Source organism: Pleurodeles waltl, chromosome 7 (assembly GCF_031143425.1).
Source record: "Pleurodeles waltl isolate 20211129_DDA chromosome 7, aPleWal1.hap1.20221129, whole genome shotgun sequence".
In the NCBI taxonomy this organism is placed as follows: Eukaryota; Metazoa; Chordata; class Amphibia; order Caudata; family Salamandridae; genus Pleurodeles; species Pleurodeles waltl.
Window position 1 is genome coordinate 73421891 of NC_090446.1, and position 19531 is coordinate 73441421.

Genomic DNA, 19531 nt, shown 5'->3' on the forward strand with positions numbered 1-19531 from the left:
CCCTTTGGCGGATTGAATGTTTGCTAAACAGAAGGTTCACTCCATCCAAATGTAGGACTAAAAATCAGCACTGTGCTCCTGAAAAGGTTCACATGTTATTATTTGACCATATTCCCTAGCTTCTCCTACCACACATATAAATATAAATACATATTATGCATATAAACATAAAACATATAAATACAAGGAATGCCGAAGTGCATGTGGGTTTGCTCCCCTTCCTACAAAAATTAGAAGCACAAGGACTTTTATTTGTCCACCATCTCTTTTCCTCCTCATCTCCTCAACAGTTTTTTGATTTTGAGTGCATGTGACCCTCCAAAGAGATGGTCACACAATAAACAAGGCAGATTTAGCCTGGTGTAAGTATCTTTAACGTTTGGTTTACAAACTTTCCCATTCGTCTTTCTTAAAATATGTATTCCCGCGAGACCAATCTGAGTTGATATATAGGACTGAAAATACACCATTTTGGATTAATTTGACATTAATTTGTACACATTTTCTAAAAAATTAGGAACTGCACATTCAACTTTGTATCACAATGTAAGTTCCAGGAGTATTTTTGACTTACATCCCGGAAGTATTCTGAAGTAGGCCTAGTCAGAATTTAGATTACGCCGGACTATTCCAAGTCATTTTGGTAATTCCACATTACCCTTGATGGTGGAGTTACTGACAATTATGCATTGACCCCTGCTCACATAATTCAGAGGAATTTGGGGGGAAAATCCTAGTGCAAGAGCACATTTCACAAGCAAGAGCGTCTGCTCGCGAGAGTGGCTGTTCGTGCCTACTATTCTTGTTCTGTTGCAATTAGAGCTGTTTTTAAACTCAAAATGCATCCTTGCTTCCATTTTAGATGCGAGGGGGCATTTTTGTACTAAAAAATAGCACTAAACACAACTTCAAGTGTAATGTTCTAGAATTCTTGTGTAATTCTGCTTGAATTATGCAAGTTACGCTGACCCGATTTCTGAAGATGGACCTGCTGCTGTTAAGCCCACTGTTTCAAGAATAAGCCTTCCACTCCCAATGCTTGGGTCGAGATATGCCCTGTGTACCTATGCATTTGCTAGTCTGTTTGTTTGTGTGTGTTGTGTGTGTGTATCTGTGTACATGTGTAAATTAGTGAGTGTGTACACAGAGTTTGTGCATTATGCAACATATAATGTTGAAAGTTTCCCTACAAGCAACTTCTCATTAATGTTTTTTTGCTCTATATGTAAATAACAGAAAAGACAATAGACATTGATGCAGTGGCCCAAAATGCCAGAAAGCGGTAAACATGCAGCCTTTAAGTACTCACAACAACAATTACAGAACCACAGCCATGTTTTCAAAGATATATTTACAAATATATGTAGATTTACCCATGAGTAAAGTTGCTACTACACCTAAAAGTAAGTTTCAAATGTTTTGCTATTCACCATTTCTGAGTGTAAATTTACTACATGGTGTAGACTTACATGTCTCCAGCAACTCAAAACAGGGTGTGGTGCCTCCAGAGTGTGGCGCCTCCTAGAACAGAATATACAAGTGAAAAGTTACCACTTGTTAATTTTCACTTGTGCATACAACCTCCTGTCTTGGCATGGTGTTCAGTGCCCACCCATGTGTTAGCCCTTTGCCAAACCCACAACAAGTGGCCAATAGCTACTGAGCTCAGCCTATGTCCTGCGTACTGCCAGTTGGCCATAAGGTCTGCTTCCCCAGCTCCTCACACCTGCTGAATGTTCCCAGCTTGCTCCCCCTGTCATTTACATCTACCCTTCTTTGACAGTTTACTGCTTCTTCCACTCCCACCTGCTCTCAGTGGTCCATGTGCTCCACTACCCCTCCTAACAACCCTCCGTGGTCCTTTGTGCTGCCACCACTCATACCTGCTCTGCGTGATCCTTTCTGCTGCCCGTGCACCTCCCACTCTTGCAGCCCCTGCCACAATGGCTTGCTCTCTGTGGCCCTTTGAGGTCAGATTGCAGCGCCTGCAAATCTGGCTTGCTTTCTGTGGTCTGGTGTGCTGACCCTCCTACCTGCCCTCTGTGGTCTGTGATGGGGTTCCCGGCTTTCCCTACTGCCCTACAAGGTCAGCTTGATAATCTTTCGCCCCCGGCATTCCCTCTGTGGTCTGTGCGCTTCCCCTTCTCCCTTCCGCATGCTCTTCATGGTCCATTGTGCTGTCCCTGGCATTCCCTGCTGCCCTTCAAGGACAGTTTGCTGTCCCTGGCTCCCCCAACTGACCTCTGTGCTCAGTGTGCTGCTTGTTCTCCCTCCCAATTGTCTTCCATGATCCATTCTGTTGCCCTTGCCCCTCTGAAGTCAGGTTGCTGCCCCGGTCCCCCAACCTGCCGTCTGTGGCCCATGTGCAGCCCCTGCCCCTCTTGTCAGCTTTCTGAAGTCAGCCTGCTGGCCCGTACCCCAGACCTTCTCTCTGTGCTATGTTTGTTGCTAGCGCCACTCCACCTATAATATATTGTACATTGTGAATTCACTCCCTGCTTCCCTCCAAGCAGAGCTTGCTGCACCTTGCCCCCAGGTCTGCCCGCCCTGGACCATGTGCTGCTGCTGCCACCTCCATCCTGCCCTCCATGGTCTGTTGGCTGCCTCAACACCTTCCTTCTGCCCTCTGAGGTCAGATTGCCGCACATGACCCATGGCCTTGCCCTCTGTTGGGTGTATGCTGCCCCTGACCCCCTCCACCAGCCCTCTGCGGTCAGCTGTGCTGCCCTGCCCCTCTCTGTTGCCGTTCCAGCTCATCTTCCTCCCTCTGGTCCTGCTAGCCTGCTCTCTGTGGTCTGTGTGCTACCACTGGCCATTTCCAGCTGTCTCCTTAATTATGATATCCAGCGCCTGCCCTTTGAGGCTGCCTAACTAGGACAGTTTGTTGTTTCAGACCCCCTTCTGCCCTCCATTGTCCATGTGCCTCTGCTCCTCCCTACTTTCATCCAAGGTCAACTTGCTGCCTCCGGTCCCCAACCTGCCCTTTGTGGTCTGTGTGCTGCCCTACTACCTCCCGACTGCCCTCTGCAGTCTGTTTCCCTGCCCCTCCTTGCTGCTGTCATAGATCGGCTTGCAGTCCCTGCGCCCCCGGCCCACCCTCTTTAATCTCTGTGCTGCTTATGACCCCTCCCAGCTTCAATTCGTGGTCTGATGTGCTGCCCCTGCCCCCCCATACTGCCCTCGTAGGTCATCTTGCTGCCCCTGGCTTGCCCACTGTGGTCTGAATGCACTTCCTGTTCCAATACAAATGCCCATGTTTGTCTATGGTATTGCCCCCACCCCTATCGCTGCCCTCTGAGGTCAGCTTGCTGCCTCTGGCCTTTCTACCTGCCTTCAATGTCTGTGTACTGTCCTGCCCCTTCCAACCTGCTCAAACCGGTGTAGTCTGATGTGCTGCCCCTGCCCCTCCCTACTACCGTACCATGTCAGCAAGCTGTCCCTGAACCCACGTCTCCTCTATGTGGTCAGTGTGCTGCCCCAGCCCCCTCCCATCTTCCCTGCATGGTCCGTTGTGCTGCTCCTGCTCCTCCCTGTTCCCCCCTGAAGTCAGCTGCCTGCCTCTGGCCCTCCCCTGGCCTGCCCTCTTTGGTCCATGTTCTGTCCCCACCCCCTTCCATCTATGGTCATTAGTGAGGTACCTTTCCCTCCCTGCTGCCGTCGGATGTCAACTGGATGTCCTTGGCCTCCTAGATTGACTTCTGTGATCTGAATGCTGCTCATACCCTGCTCCTGCCTTCCCTCTGTGGCCCGTTGTGCTACCCGTTCCTTTTCCTGCTGCTCACTGATGTCAGCTTGGTGCCTCTTGTCCCCCAGACTGCCCTCCATGGTCTATGCATTGCCATGCCCTCTCCCGCCTGCCCTCCGTGCCTTGTTGTGCTACACTTGCTTCTGAGGTCAGCTTGTGCCTCTGGCACCCAAGTCTGTGCTCTGTGCTCTCTGTGCTGCTGCAGCCCCCTTCTGCCCACCTTAAGTGGTCCATTGTGCTGCCTCTATCCTTCCCTCTGACAGCGCACTTCAGCTTGTTGCCTCTGACGCTCAGACTGACCACTGTGGTCTCTGTGCTACCCTGCCCCCTTCTGCCCACCCTCTATAGTCTGTTGTGCAGCTTTTGCCACTCCCTGCTGTCCTCTGAGGTCACCTTGCTGCCTCAGGCTCATTGGCTTGCCCTCCATGGTCCATGTGCTGCCATCTCCTGCTTGCCCTGCGTGGTCCATTGTGCTGCTCCCGCCTCCTCGCTGCTGCACTCTGAGGTCAGCTTAGTTAACCTGGCCCCCAGACTGTCTGTCCGGGTGCTGCACATGACACCTTCCTCCCAACTTCCATGGTCCATTGTAATGCCCCACCCATCTGTGCTTGGCCCTTTGTTCAACCTGCCACTCCTGGACTCCCTGACTGTCTTCCATGGTATGTTGTGCTGCCTTTCCCCCTCCCTGCTGCCCTTTGAGGTCAGCTTGCTCTCCCAGGCCTCCCAGCTTGTCCTCTGTGTTCCAGGTGCTGCCACTTTCCCTCCCGCCTGTCCTCTGAGGTCTGTTTGCTTCTGCTAGTTCCCCAGCCTGTTCACTGTGGTCCATGAGCTACTCTGACTCCTTCCCTAGTACCCTGCTGGTTCCCTGTGCTGCCTCTGACTGTCCCTGCTGCAATCAGACTTAAGATTTAAAGCCCCTGCCCTCCATTGTCCGTGTGCTGCCCCTTCTCTCTCTGCTGAGCTCCAAAGTTAGCTTTTTACCCCCTGTCCCCCTCGCTCCCCACTGTAGTCTTATGCAGCCCCTGACCCCTTCTCCTTGCTATCCATGGTCTGTTATGCTTCCCCTAACCCCCCACCATTTGATGTCAATTTGCTGCTACTTTCTTCCCAATCTGACAGCTATGGTCCATCTGCTACCCATGACTCTTTCCTCCTCTGTCCTCCTTGGTCACTTGTGCTACCTCTGCCTCTCCATGCTGCCCTCTGAGGTCAGATTAAAATCCCTGCCTCTCCCCCAGCAAATTGAAGAACTCAATAAGGTCTTTCATAGGCCCAGGTAACCTAAAGAACATCTTTCTCTCTGCCTCTTTGGCCTTCCCTACCAGTCAATAAAGTATACAAAAAGTGATCGATGGAATGTGTGGTTTAATCTCAGCCACTGGTAATTACTCAGGGTTGCATCCCAGTCCATCATTATTTTGCAAACCCTGCCATCTCAGTTTGAGCCCAGCCATAAACAAATTAGTCTTGACAATGCTCCAGAGGGAACAGTCCATCCTGAATTGCCAGGCCAAGTCTTTCCTGACCTGGAACACAAGCAGCTCAGGACTGGTTTTGCCCTAATTAAGGGTAATCAGGTATAGCTTGGCTCCAGTGACACAGTGTGCAAGTGACCCACCACTAGGCATATTGGTCCCACTTAGGGCGACACACTAAAGATTACAAAAAGTGATGGCTGGAATACTTGTGCTCTTGTTCAGGGCAGAACACACACAAAATCAGGATGATCATCAACTTTGCACACTAGTTGCAAAACAACCTCATCATATATTTCTTTGACCACTTCGTCCTTTATTCTCTGAATTTACAGCTGCTTGCCAGTTTCCAAAGAGCTGTTACGTAATACACTGACTCTTCTTGTCTTCTTTTTCTTAATTAATAACTTTGCAAAATGGTACTTATATTAAGTACATAGTGTATTTAAGTTTTTATACACATCTTAAATTCATTTAATCCTCTTTCTTTATCCCGAGATAGGTTAGGTAGATGCTCCAACACCTCTGCCCTTCTGCACCCAGAAAATGCAATAAAAGTGACCATTTTCTTTAGGCGTCTAGGGTCAAACAGCATGCTCTTGCATAGTTCGGAAATGCTTCTTTTTTTTGCTTTGAACACTTCCTGGGTGGTTCTCGATGTAAACTAAAGAAAAGCAGAGTGGGGTCATGTTTTGCATCCTTAAAATATAAAATCCAATCAAAAAGGAAATTTTTGCTAAAACATCAGCCAGCTAGCCTGACTAGATAGAAAACCAGTGGAGACTGTCGCAAATCTCAAGCGCGGGGGGGGTGAAGGGGGGGGTGTTGACGTGGATGAGGGAAATAAATAATAATAACATTTTTTTTTTAAACTTACAGTTCCCAATGCTGTCGCCTCGCTCCTCTTCTCTTCTGGTGCCTCAGCGTTCCCTGGGACACCAGCACAGGCTCCCCAGCAACCCTGGCGCTGCTCTCATGATAAAACCTAGCATGAGAGCAGCACCAGGAATAATCTGAGGAGCTTGGTCTGCTGCCCAGACTGCCCACTGGAGCCTGTGCAGTTTCTCCAACCTGGCTGTGTAGCAGAGCCGGGTTGGAGAAACCTAAGCGCATGTTTGTTTGGCTGGTCTGAGATGGCTGGTCAAACACACATGCACACTTAGTGCACTCCACTCCCCTTCCCCTCTCCCCCCTCCACTGGCCCAGCCCTGACCCTCCCTGAACATGCTTCTGACTGTGACAGCAGATGAAAAATAAAACAATAATGAAATATGCTTCTAAGGTTTATTATACAGTGTCTGCGTTGCTAGTTTGGAGAGAGCCTAGTGCACGTGTCGTGCTCTCCCCTTCCTTGCTCGTCACAGCCGGTGGCCTCGCCCCTTTTTCAAGAAAAAGATAATAAACATAGTTTACTATTGTTTTCTTGTAAAGGTTTTGCAGTTGCAGCTGCTGCAGTTGCAGCTGCTGCTGCTGGCGGGGGGTGACTCTCCTCCGTCATGGTGGAGGAGCCGCCCTTACTTTAGTGCCATAAGACTGACAATGCATGCACATTCAAGGGATTCCACAGTGTGTGTGGTAGGCGACCTGGTTAAAGCATGCTTAGAGTACAGTGAATGATGTGCACAAGAACGCAAATTACTGAAAAACAATAATAATTTGTAGAACTCAACTCTAGTTATTTTGTATGTTGTTTTTTAAACAACCTGCCAAAGTGTGCAGATCACTGAAGTAGGCTGAGTAAAACTTGAATAAAGAATTAAATATGTCCCGATTAGGTGGCGATGTTGCAACAGAAACTAAGGCAACCAAATAGAAAGCAATCACAGGCAGTGCCAATTGGTCTCTGCAATCCGAGAGCTTTAGGCATTGTCAATTGCAATGTATTTTAGCTATGTTTTATGGAGTGGAGTGGATGTATGTGGTGTGGAATTATGTGGGTTGGATTGGAATTGTTTGTTGTGGAATTGTGCAGCGTGGAATTGTTTGGTGTTTAGTGGAGTTGTGTTTGATGGAATTATGTGGCATGGTGTGCATTGGAAATAGGTGGATACCAATTAAGTGATATTGAGTGTACTGCGGTTATATGGAGTGGGATTGTGTGTCATTGAGTGTAATTATGTGGATCAGTATCTTCGGTTGGGAGTGGTGTGTAGTTGAGTTTAATTATGGGGTGTGCTGTTTTTTGTGGCATGGTTTGGAATTCTTTGGTGTGGATTGGGTGTATGCGGTGTGCTGTGTAATTTTGCTGTTGAGTGGAATTATGTGGTTTGTTGAAATACATGCACCCTTATCAGATGAGTGACTTATCGGTGTGGATAGAAGCCCTGTTATCCGAGCCAGAGGCTGCCCAAAAAAATAAACCAAGACCAAGTGTTACTTTGACTAGTTTTACATTGACTTAATGACTTAAATGCACCTGCGAACTGCAGCAATTTGTGTCCAAAGAATCATGTGTGGCCACTTACTGTAAATCTAGGTACAGCAGTCATGCATTAGCTGAAATGACATGTTCTGATGTCGTCATTTTTGTTGCATTCATCAGTTAGAGATAAAGTCTGGGAGCCCGATTCACAAAGGTAAACTTAGACCAAAAGTCTGATTTTAGACCTAAAGTCTAACTTTACTCGTAATAAAGTTAGACTTTTGGTCTACTTTTAGACCAAAAGTCTAAACTTAGACCAAAGGTCTAACTTTTCTATTAGTAAGACTAGACTTCAGGTCTAACCTTAGACCTTTCATCTAAACTTTGACTTTTGGTCTAAGTTTAACTTTGTGATTCAGGCCCTTGCTTTGCAGAATTAACAGGCAGATAAGGGTGGGACAATAGCCACCCCAGTTAATGGATTGACACATATCACACTGCTTTGGAGTCTATGGCCTCAAAACCTGAAAGGCACATTTGGGCAGGGTTGAATTTAGGCACTGAAGAAAGGACTTGCCACGTTTTAGCACAGAATTCCAGAGAATTTGAAAAATGAAAAGTTAATATTCTCTGAAGAATCGACAAGCCTGCTCCTCAGGTATTGCTCAATATAACCATCTTCCACTGCATAGCACAAAATGTTATTCCAGGGAACTAACGAGAAGTCCAATATATAAATATCAAAATAAGCACAATAGTGTAACTATCAAATGAATGTAATATATATCTGTAAGTATATCTCTGGCATGTGCTATTTCAAAAATGGATTTTCTATCCATGATGTTGTAAACATTGTACCAATGTACCAGTGAACCATTGACTTAGTACCGAGAAACATATTGTAATGACATCCATGTGCAGAAGGAAGAAAATGAGTAAAATGACTGATATAAAGGACGACAAGTTGCAAATGCAAAGAAAGAAGCTTAGGCTGGATAAACCACTTTCACATTCGGGGCTGAAGTTTTAGAGCTCTAGTATGAAAGCTACAGGTGAAATATCTGCAACCTTGAAAGATGGATTCACCCTTTAGCTGCCTGGAGCCGATAAAACGAGCACCACAGAGAATCTAGCACATCACAAGGGTTCAAAGCTGCAAAAATAAGCTGGCACAGCAAAGGCGTCATGATAACATACTAGCATTATTTGCAGGAAAGCTGGGCCACCATAAGCAGCTCCCACCAGGGTTGCAATATTTTCTTTTTATGCATTTACTACCTGCTCGCCTGCTGCTCCTTCCTTGTATGGGGGCAGCCCACTCCACTTGGTTACAAAGACCAGGACACACAAAGCTTGGCCTCCCGGCAGCTCCCTGCACAGCTGTGGTTTATTGCAGGAGATCCATGGGTGGCGGGATACACCCGTACTAGGCCACATCCCAGGATACAATAGGTAATGGCAGCTGATGACTACTGCAGGTTGTATGTGGTAAGCCTAAAGCTGGCAGTCGGTCAAGGAAACAATAAGGGCACTTACCTAGATAGACGGGAAATGTGCTGGGGAGGGGGAGAGTTGGCCTTTGCTAAAGAAACACCCCATGTGAAACTAAATAGGGCACCCGCTCCCTCTTGGCTTGTTTAATTGCCTATGTATCAAGATGTTGGGAGGAGTAGGAGGAAGGCGACAGGGCCAAGATTAATGACCACCAAGAAAGGAAACAAGCATTTGCAATGGGTCTCGCATTTGCTCGAGTTAGAGCTGTTAGGGTTTTAAACTCCTAACCGGACTTTTATTGCTACATAAACTGATAATGAAAAGTAAAACAGTTTCACAAATGCAAGCCGATGGTCACCATGATCGTGAAGGAGACACAGAAAAGAAAATAGGACTTTGTTTGCAGTGGAATGTATGGGCAAAAGTGCAATCATCCATATAACCGGCAAAAGTAGAATTATCCATGTAACCAGCAAAAGTAGAATTATCCATGTAACAAGGTCAATGACATGGAAAGAATTTGACTACTGCCCAGCAAGATTGCGCTGCGTAGGAAAGAAAAATAAAAAGTAGTCCAGAAACCATACAGAAAACATAGAACCTCATATGTTTTCAATAGTTTACCGGTGCTGTCAAGGAGGGCTTAAAACTGGAAAAGGCATGACGTATGCATGCCTTTCACTGATGAAATCAAGTGACTTTTAAAAGGCAAGCCCATGAGCCAACCAAACTGATGGGCAAAACATGGGCGTGGTTAAAAGCCCACAGAGAGATTACAACAGGGGCCAGAGCGCTTGCGTGCACTCATCCCTAAAAATATTAACAACAAAAGCACTGTGGGGCCAGCAGCCTTCAGAAATGCTGTTTAAACACACTTTTCAATGATCCTGGTCCGAGGGCATGGGGCCAGTTTGCACACGCTAAAGGTCGGCCGTGGGAAGGCATAAGTACCGGGGGCAAACTGTTTGCTGTCTGCTGCTCAGGAATCCTTTTTTTTTTTTAACAAATCATTTTTGTCAGATGTGCTAGACTTATTGGTTCAATTGCACCCAACAAGACTTCCGCTCCCAGAATGCAATCATTTTTAAAATATTCAGCCAGAATCCCAGAATTAAAACATAATGTGGCTGCCCAGATACAGCCGTTTTGCATCCCTCGGCACAAGGGTTTAGGCACTGTAAATTGAAGTACGTTATGGCTGAGGCTCAGAACTGAGCATATCTTGGGTAACCACAGTGAACCATAGCCAGTACAGGCCAGCACAGGTTTTATGTCACCCTCCGTACTATGTTTTTTTCTAAATGAAGCATTAATTAGAAAAACGGGGAAAATGAATCAAGGATGACTCGTGTAGATCGTTCTCCAAGAAAAACATAGGGAGAAAAGTACACCGTAACCGGCACTCATGAAATGCGCTCTCAAAGGAAAAAGTAGTGCAGAAACAATGCACTAAAATGGTCGTGCGCATTGGTACGAAGAACTTAGGAGGTGCACACGGAGAGAGTTTTAAACTTCAGAAAAGGCATGACGTAAACATCCCCCTACTAAATGCGAAGGTAGAGAAATGGAGCAACGATGGTACCAGCCAATGGGAGGCCTGTGGGCAGGCTGAAGCCCACAACAGTATATACGCAGAACCGAGACATAAAAATGATCAAAAGAGAGTGTTGACTCTTCTTATTAAAGGTCATTAAAGGAGTAGGGGAAATATGTAAATAATTTCCTTGAGCGCTGACAAAGTTTAAACCACTTGAAGAAAAGCAGGATGGAAGCGCAGGGGCAGCTGGTTCTAACTGAGTCATTGCGCATTAGCACCACAGGCCGTATTACTGAAGTGCCCCAGCTGTGCAACAGGCGTTTGCGTCTGCTTTGTGTATCCTCAGAGCTCTTTGGTATTACAGAAAAGGCCGCAAACACTTGTGCATCCCTTTTGGTAATACAGATAGCACTGGTGCACATGTAGCGCCAGCGATATCTCAAGAGGGTGTTGAGAAATCTCTGTCCCTCATCTCTTGCGCCCTATTACTGATGCAGGCATAAAGGCAAACATGCCCTTAGGAGGCCCACTGAAAGTGCGCCATAAAAAGGTGCCACACCTTCAGTGCTCCTCCTAAAGGCAGACCTCTAGAGATATGAAAGGGGTTCCCATTAACCCCCCAGACACACCCTTGCAAACGGGTCATTCGTTGCACCCACTTGCAAGGGGATCCCTAATCGTTCTTATAAGTGCAAGCGGGTTGCACAGAGAAACCCAGAACAGATTTTAAACAGCTGCTCCATATTTCTCTATAATGCCCTGCTCTATGGGCAGCACAAGTTTGGGGTTGCCAAGAGAGCAGCACATTTTACATGATAGGGCACACTTTTCATGTTTGCATTTGGCACACCTAGTTAAAGGTGTACCATGGTGCAAACAGGGAAAGTGTGCCATATCTGTATTAGGGGACCAGAAACACATGCAAGGCCCAGTACACAAGGGGGCATATTTACAAAATAATTGCACAGCAATATGGTGCATCCCTGTGGTTTCCACAGTGCTGGTGCACAATTGACTGGCTAGTGCCAATGCAGGCACTCTTCCACCATAGTGCAAGGATGCCTGCGTTAAACAAATGATTGTGTTTGTGCAGGAAGAGACACCTTCCTGCACAGAAACAATCATTGATGGAGTTTTCCCCCCTCTCTGTGTGCTGCAGAATGCATCACACACGGAAAGAGCAAAAAACGAGGATAAATAAAGGTATTTCTCCTTGTTGAGCCACTTTTACGCCTCCCCTGGGGTGGCGTTGGCTTTTGACACATTCTCAGTTTTATAAATCCTTGTAAATCTGAGACTGCAGCAAAATCCATGAGTGCTGCATGAGAACCCCCACCGTAACAACCATGGAACGCCCATAGAATGCCCCTTTCACACAGAGTAAGGCATCTTCTTACTCCATATTTACAAGGCCATTAAAAAAGCCACGCAGGGTGCCATTGTTTGGCCTTGTAAATATGGGCCACACACTGCACCTCCGGAGCACCACATAAGTGGTGTAAATGTGCCGCAAGGGCCTTGTAAATATGCCCTTAGGTGAGGCACATGTGACTGTTCAATAGGTTGTATGGTGTTGAAGGAACCAGTAATATTGCTGAAAGATCATGAAAGGTTGTTTATAGATAACATGCTCATTTAAAATACTCACAGACTGTTGAAAAAAGATGTAGGAAAAACATTCATACGATCTCGAATGATCTTTTCAGCAGTAATCAGTTTTCTTCCATCTCAGTAAGTGGATGTCACTCCTTGTCCGCATCTGCAGATCTTTTATGCCTGGCCTGTTGAGGTGACACTTTGCCTTCTAAATCGTTGCCAGTGTAATAAAGGAATTCCAGTCAGAGCAGCAATTCAGTTTAATGGCACCTCAGCCACCACTGCCTCCTCTCTTCGGATAATGTGGTGCAGATAGAGAGAGGCTGAATGTGTGGGACATTCTAAAACACATTGTGCCAGATTTACAAAGGTTAACTCAGACCAAAAGTTTAAGTTGAGACCAAAAGTCTAAGTTGAGACCAAAAGTCTAAACTTAGACCAAAAGGCTATCTTTTAGACCAAAAGTGTAACTCTATTACGAGTAAAGTTACACTTTTGGTCTAATTTCAGACTTGTGGTCTAAATGTAGACCAAAAGTCCAAACTTGGAGGTCTAAACTTAGGTCTAAGTCTACCTTTGTGAATCAGGCCCACGCTGAAGTGCGTTGCTTAATTTTGATCAATCAGGTTTAGCCGTGGGTCAACCCTGGAAACCATGAATGTTCCAGGGCTTTCTTGAGGTGCTTGTGGTACTTGCACTTGTGAGTGGACTGATTGTGTAGCGGTCAGTCATTTGTAAATTTTAAATGGAAGAATAGCTGTGTGTAAAAATTAAGTCTAGCAGCAATACAATGTCACTGCAATATGAAAGTGGGCAAAAAGTGATGTTCAGTTGACTTGGTGTGGGTGTGGACATGGTGGCAATAGAAAGACCTGGGAACTGACAGCGCAGATTCCTAGCCTTCAACTTACACAGAACTCCTACCAGTTTGCATCCCTATAGTCTGGGCCCAGGAAAAGAGCCTAGAGCATGCTTTTGAGCCTAGAATATGCTGTAACATCAGGTACAGTAGCGCTAGGCATCCAAAATGCATAAATGGGGAAAGCACTGTAATATCAGTGCTGAATGCTTTTCTCCTGGTTAGTTCATTCACAATATGAAGCAAAGCTATGCAGCTACTAGGCTGCCCATACATGCAACACCAAGCAGAAAACAATGCCCTTGGCACACAAAAAAAAACATACTGTGACAAAGCACTCAAAACCAATGGATATTCCTTCAGTACATCAATGTCCTCTCACTTAAGATCTGGCAGACCCCACATGGAAACAAGGCAGTAGGTGCTGGTGTCACGGCAAAGTAGTGGGGCAGCACAGGAGAGGGGGTCAGAAGCAAAAAAGAAAAAAGAACTTACGTGCCGCTTTTCTGATCAGGTTGTATGATGGAACCACTCATGCATTTACCACACACGCATTTACAACACGGTCACTACAGCGCATGGTCATTACCACGCATGCGTTTACAACAAAAGTTTTAACTACACATATGCCTTTACCACATATGTCCTACCACGAAATTTGTGTTGTATAGGCATGATTGGTAAAGTCATGTGTGTGGTAAAAAGTAAAGGGGGAGAATATCCTATATATATATATATATATATATATATATATATATATATATATATATATATATATATATATATATGTGTGTGTGTGTGTGTGTGTGTGTGTATATATATATATATATATATACACATGCTAAAATCCATACCTACCAAAAAACCTAACACTACCCTTTACAACCCAAAAACCCATACCCACCCTAAAACCTAAAAAACCCTTACCACCCAAAAAAAACATACTCACCCTAAAACCTAAAAAAAAACCTTACCACCCAAAAACCCATACCCACCATAAAACCTAAAAATGTTGTTACACTTAAAAACCCATACCACCCTAAAATCTAAAAATGCCCTTACCACCCAAAAACCCTACCCACCATAAAAATGCCCTTACTACCCCAAAACCCACACCCACCCTAAATCTCATACCCACCCTAAAACCTAAAAATGCCCTTACCACCCAAAAAACCATTTCTACCCTAAAACCTAAAAATGCCTTTACCACCCAAAAACCTATATTCAGCCTAAACCTTAGAAATGTCCCTACAACCCAAACACCTGTACCCACCCAAAGCTCTAAAACCCTATATGTATATATATATATATATATATATATATATATATATGTATAAAAGACTTAAGGCAATAAATACTTACCTGTACTGATATGCAGAACCTGTACCACGCAAGCACCTTTACCATTCATGACTTTACAAAATTTTAAAAAAAATATTTACCTTTAAAACCTTTACCACTTATATGCCTTTACCAGTCATGCCTTTACAACAAAATTAGATGAAAAAGCAAGTCTTGGTAAAGGTTTATTCATTGTAAAGGCATGTGTGGTAGAGGCATGTGTGGTAAAGGTATATGCTTGGTAATGTCTGCGTGTTAATGGTAATGATGGCGTTGTAATGGCTGTTTTCCTTCTGCTCAGCACTCTTCTGCTCCTTTGGGCACAGTCTAATGTTTGCAGACTCCCCTGCGGCCAATCCAGATGCTGCTGTCATCGTGGCAATACCTATGGGAGCAGCATCAGGTATGGGTGGAGTGGGCTGGTTTTGTGCTCCATCTGGGTCTGGGAGCCTGTGCCTGCTGTTGTTCTCCCCCCAGCAATGCAGCTAGGGTTGGAGAGATGTCAGTGCACATGTTGGTTTGGCGGTCCTAAAACGGCCAGCCAAATCGACATGCGCACTGAAAACAGTGCCCACCACTCCTCCTCCATGCTGCATGGCCCCACCCCAAGACTCAGCTATTGCTGACAAATAAAATGATTAAAAAACTGTTTTATTATCATTTTATTTTGCCCGCTGTTTGGCTCTGCGGGCAGGAGGAAGATGCTCCTCCATCAGAGTGAAGGAACCGCCACTGAAACCACTGGGCCTTTTATACCCACCCTTCTTTGAGCATGTCCTTTCTAATAAGAAAACTTTCACACTTACCTCTCCACAAAGTGATATCCCAACACCTTAGTTGGTTTCTGAAGGCCTCCTTCTGACTCTTAACAACACTTGTAGTGGACAACAAAACACTTCTCACTAGATCTAGAAGAAGAAGCCAAAAACAAGACACACCTGAATCAATGAATTTAATGTAGTTTGTTGAAGTGCATTAAGGAAAACCAACAGCTTCTGGCCAGCTGCACCAGGACCTGCTGCCAGGTGTAGAATATTTATGAGTGGGCAGTAAAATATCTATTGCATTGAGACTAGTGTAACTGACCATACGTGCACGTGAAAGCACTATGGAGCATTTGTGGTACATGTTGCAAAAATGAGATTTTATAAGTTTGTGGTGTCCTGCAAAAGCCGCGGTCCAACATCAAGCCCTAGAGCCCACCATTGTGCATTGTACACATCCCTATGTCCGAGCACTGAAGCGTAGGTGAATAAATGGGTAAGGTGTATTCAAGCACCAGTTTAGTCAGTGGCCACAGAATCAGTCATCTCTAACTTGTGCAGTGTGACAAGTGGCAATATAGCCTGGTGTGCTCACTTACTGGATGCAGTCACATGAAACAAAGTGCAACTGATGAATCCCTCAAGATAAACAAGTAAACAAGAACCTCATTGTGAGCTAAAGATGGGGAATGATGAGGCCATGACTGACATAAATGTGGTGTGACTCTTGCTGCAGCCACCTCATGACCTCTACCCCATACAGTGATCTTGCCTCATACTTTGAATGTAGTTGTCTGATGTTGGTTATTCTTGGTGTAAGGTGACAACAAGGGTGGGACACAGCCGAAGTTTCTGACTGTTGCAAACATATTTGCTTGTTGCCTATAGTCGCTTCCTGATGTGGAGGCAGACAGTAAGTAATCAAAAAGACCTCATTCACATTGCCTACAAATGTCTGAAGGTGTCATCAAACTAACGCTTTTTTAAAGAGATAAGTAGGACAAAGATTGGAAAAGTCAACAGGTCTGGCTATATTGTGCTACTACAAGAGGTCTGCGTTTGTGGACGCCTGTGCTTGCATATCATAGCACACTAAAATGGCAATTGATTTTAGCATGATCCTGAGGCCATACAAAGTACGAAAGGCCATACTAAATTAAAAGCATTATTTATCTCTACAAGCTTCTCAGAGATTTTCAAAAGTTTGTGTGTTCTTGTTTTTTCTGAAATGTGGACTGCTGAGTTGCTGTACTATGGATAATTTTAAAGCATTATATAACAGATATAAATTAATGAAAGTGCTTAACATATTTGTAAAAAACATCACTTAGTAAATACATCCTCTAGGCATCCTAGAGGCACCTTTTGTTAGTACTTGTAAGAAAGAGACCTGCTACAGATTTATTGTTTTGTCATCAACTTTATATCAAGCTTTAAATCTCAGAGGGCCACAGAATCCAGGCTTCTAAATATTAAGGAAGCGCTTATCAACTCGCTATGTTAAGGTATACCCTGTGCTTTTCTCCTTCTGGGCCTCTCAGTTGCATTTAGTACCGTTAACCATCATGCACTGTCCAGTGCGTTGAATCTCTCAGCCAGCATCAATGGAATTGCACTACCATAGTGTTCCTCCTTCCTCCTAAACTGGACTAAGGTCAAATCGAGCCCGTTCCTCTCCAGATCTGCTATAATCATCTGCGGAGTCCAGCTAGGTTCAGTTTTGTCGCACATCCTGTTCAACATTTGCATAACCCCTCTCATTGGGATCTTTGACCCTTAAAACAAAGGGGTCTGCAACATTTTCTGTAGCGAGAGCTACTTTTGATCAGTGAAAGGCGATGGTGTCCGTGAAGCCTACTCAGGGGGTCCGGGACTGCTTCGAAAATTAAATAAGGTTAACAGATTAATTAAAGTGTATTTCAATAAAGAAGTAAAATGGAAAGTTGAAAATGCTAAAACGTTCTGTAAACGCGAAGGAATTTTAAAATGGAGGCTTAAAATTAAGTTAGAATCTTCCGATTGGTTTGCACCTAATATATTATGAACGATGGCGGCCTCAATGGAATTTGAAAAATCTCCAAACCTCCCATTAAAATTATGATTTGATGTTTTATATTTGTCAATTAAATGAAATATTTCATTATTTGTGTCATGTTTGATGAATTCTTGCTTCTGTATTTTTTGTGTATTGTTTTGCAGTTCAAATTATCAAAAATGCTTAGGCCTTGTTCCCCAGCTTCCAGTGATGACTGAGTGGGGCTCCCCGGATTGCAATAATTATTAAGTGGAGTCCCCGGATTTCACTAATGATAAAGTGGGGCTTCACAGAAGACAAAAGGTTAAGAACCACTGCTCAAAGACCTTGGTGTTTGATTAGAATTGTTGGGATATGGTGGTTTAGGATTACTGTTACCCTACTCACATAGATCCATTTCGTACCTAAACCAAAAGTGGCTTGAAGCTTCGTTGGTGGCTTGCAGTGCTTTACAAAAAGCATGCATCGCAGCAACAAAATGTCTTTCTCAGAGTAGTTTTAAAGAAAAGTGGACACAATTTTAGGTCTTATTAGATTCAGCAGTTGACTTTGGGTAAGTAGGTGATGGAGAACAAAATTAAAAGAAGACGTTCCTTTGCTCACATGCACACGCATCACCTGTGTGCCTCCGACAGACAGAACAGATCCGCAAACATTGGGATTGTTACTGCTGCTTCCTAATAACACAATGCCACAATCTACTGAGGTTAATTGCAGAGAATGAATTACACAGAAGTAACGTGCTCACGTCTTTTTTTCATGTTGAGCAGTGATAAATTGCATATTCGTGCTTGGAAATGCATGTGTGTGTTACTCCACGTTATGCAGGATCAGGGGTGGCTCCTCCATAAGGGCGGAGGAGGGTCACCCCCCCGCACCCCGCCACCCCGCAACCAGCAGTGGCAGCTGCACAACCTTTCAAAGAAAACATTAATAAACTATGTTTATTATCAATTTCTTTGAAAGCGGCTGGGTCACAGGGGTGACGTCCACTGAGGGGGACTGCACATCACTCCCCCTCTCTGTGCATGTATGTTTGGCCGGCCATCTCGGGGCAGCCAAACACACATGGCCACAGGGCTCTCTCCAGTAGGGCTGGAGAGAGCCTCCACAGGCTCCTAGTCTGCCTGGGAGCGCCATGGCTGGGTGTTCCCAGCCAATCCTGACACTGCTCTGAGCAGCGTCAGGATTGGCCGCAGGGCCGGCTGAGAGCAAGTGCCTGCACCAAGAAGAAGATGGAGGAGCGGAGCGGCAGAATGGTGAGGAGGTACGTTTAAAAAAAAAAAAAATTTACATTTTATCCCCCCCTCCTCGGGCCACCCCACCCTTTCTGCGCCCCGCGAACCGCCACTGTGCAGGATTGATGTGCATCAGTCACCTATGTCATCCACGGTTTCTATGCCCATTATTCTATCTTGCTGGCTCACAAAAGTCAACATGTTAAAGAATGGCTGGGCTACTTCTGCCCAAGGACCCAGTCTCTGTTCTGCAGACTGTGGTAGGTGGTGTAGCTTGATTAGATTCATAGCCTGAATATTGTTCTTTGTACTTGCTATAATCCTGGCTCGTGTTGTTTTTTCCCAGGTTCAATACACTTGTGCCCTGCCCCCATAGCGTGATTATACAAAGTGGTTCTGCTTTCAAGGGCAAGGTGTGTAGATGTAGGTTTGTTTGTGTTTGCGTATATACCATTGTGATGTATGTGGGTACACGTGTTTGTGTTTACATAATTAATGTGTCTTTATGGATCTGTGTACGTTTTTGCATGTGTATGCATTTTTGTGTAAAGTGTGAGCATGTTTATGGGCATTCCTGAGTTGTTGGTGCTTACCTATTTATTTAAAGTGTATGTGTCTCGTATATGGATGTGATGTGTGCAAGGTGTGTGTGAGTAAGAGGGCTGATGCATGCACAGGGCCTGAGAATCACCAAAGCAACGACATTTGGAATCTATTTGCACTCTAATTTCTACTGTAAAATATCCCCCTCTGAGAATTTCATAGTTAGTAAATCATACTGCAATCAAACATATTCGGTACTCACCAGAGATGACTTTCACTCCTCACATTTACCTGTCAGGCAGCCGGGTTATATAAGACTGGATCAAATCCCTCCCAGCCCCTCTGGGCAATACACTCTCTCTTCAATCATCCCACCTCTTGAGTGCACAGGTCTCTGGAAATTCTTGAAAAATGTCTATTTCATTGGTAAAGACATAATTGCACTTAAACCCTCGGGCACAGTTGCAGACAATGCACTTTTTGTTGAATGAAGGTGGTGAAAACTTGCTGGACGTGGCTGAGCAGGAACTGGTAGGGTAACA

General features: G+C 45.0%; 1 protein-coding gene across 1 annotated transcript in view; it reads right to left on the bottom strand.

Annotated features, from left to right (window-relative positions):
• The window catches only part of LOC138303665 (epidermal differentiation-specific protein-like), a 30239-nt gene extending 10967 nt beyond the window's left edge, over positions 1-19272 (bottom strand). The window contains exons 1-3 of the mRNA XM_069242974.1: positions 19252-19272; positions 15216-15317; positions 1470-1521 (exon numbers count right to left, since the gene is read on the bottom strand). The gene's annotated coding sequence lies outside the window, so the exon portion shown is untranslated. The remainder of the gene's footprint in view (positions 1-1469; positions 1522-15215; positions 15318-19251) is intronic.
• Positions 19273-19531: the final 259 nt, after the last annotated feature.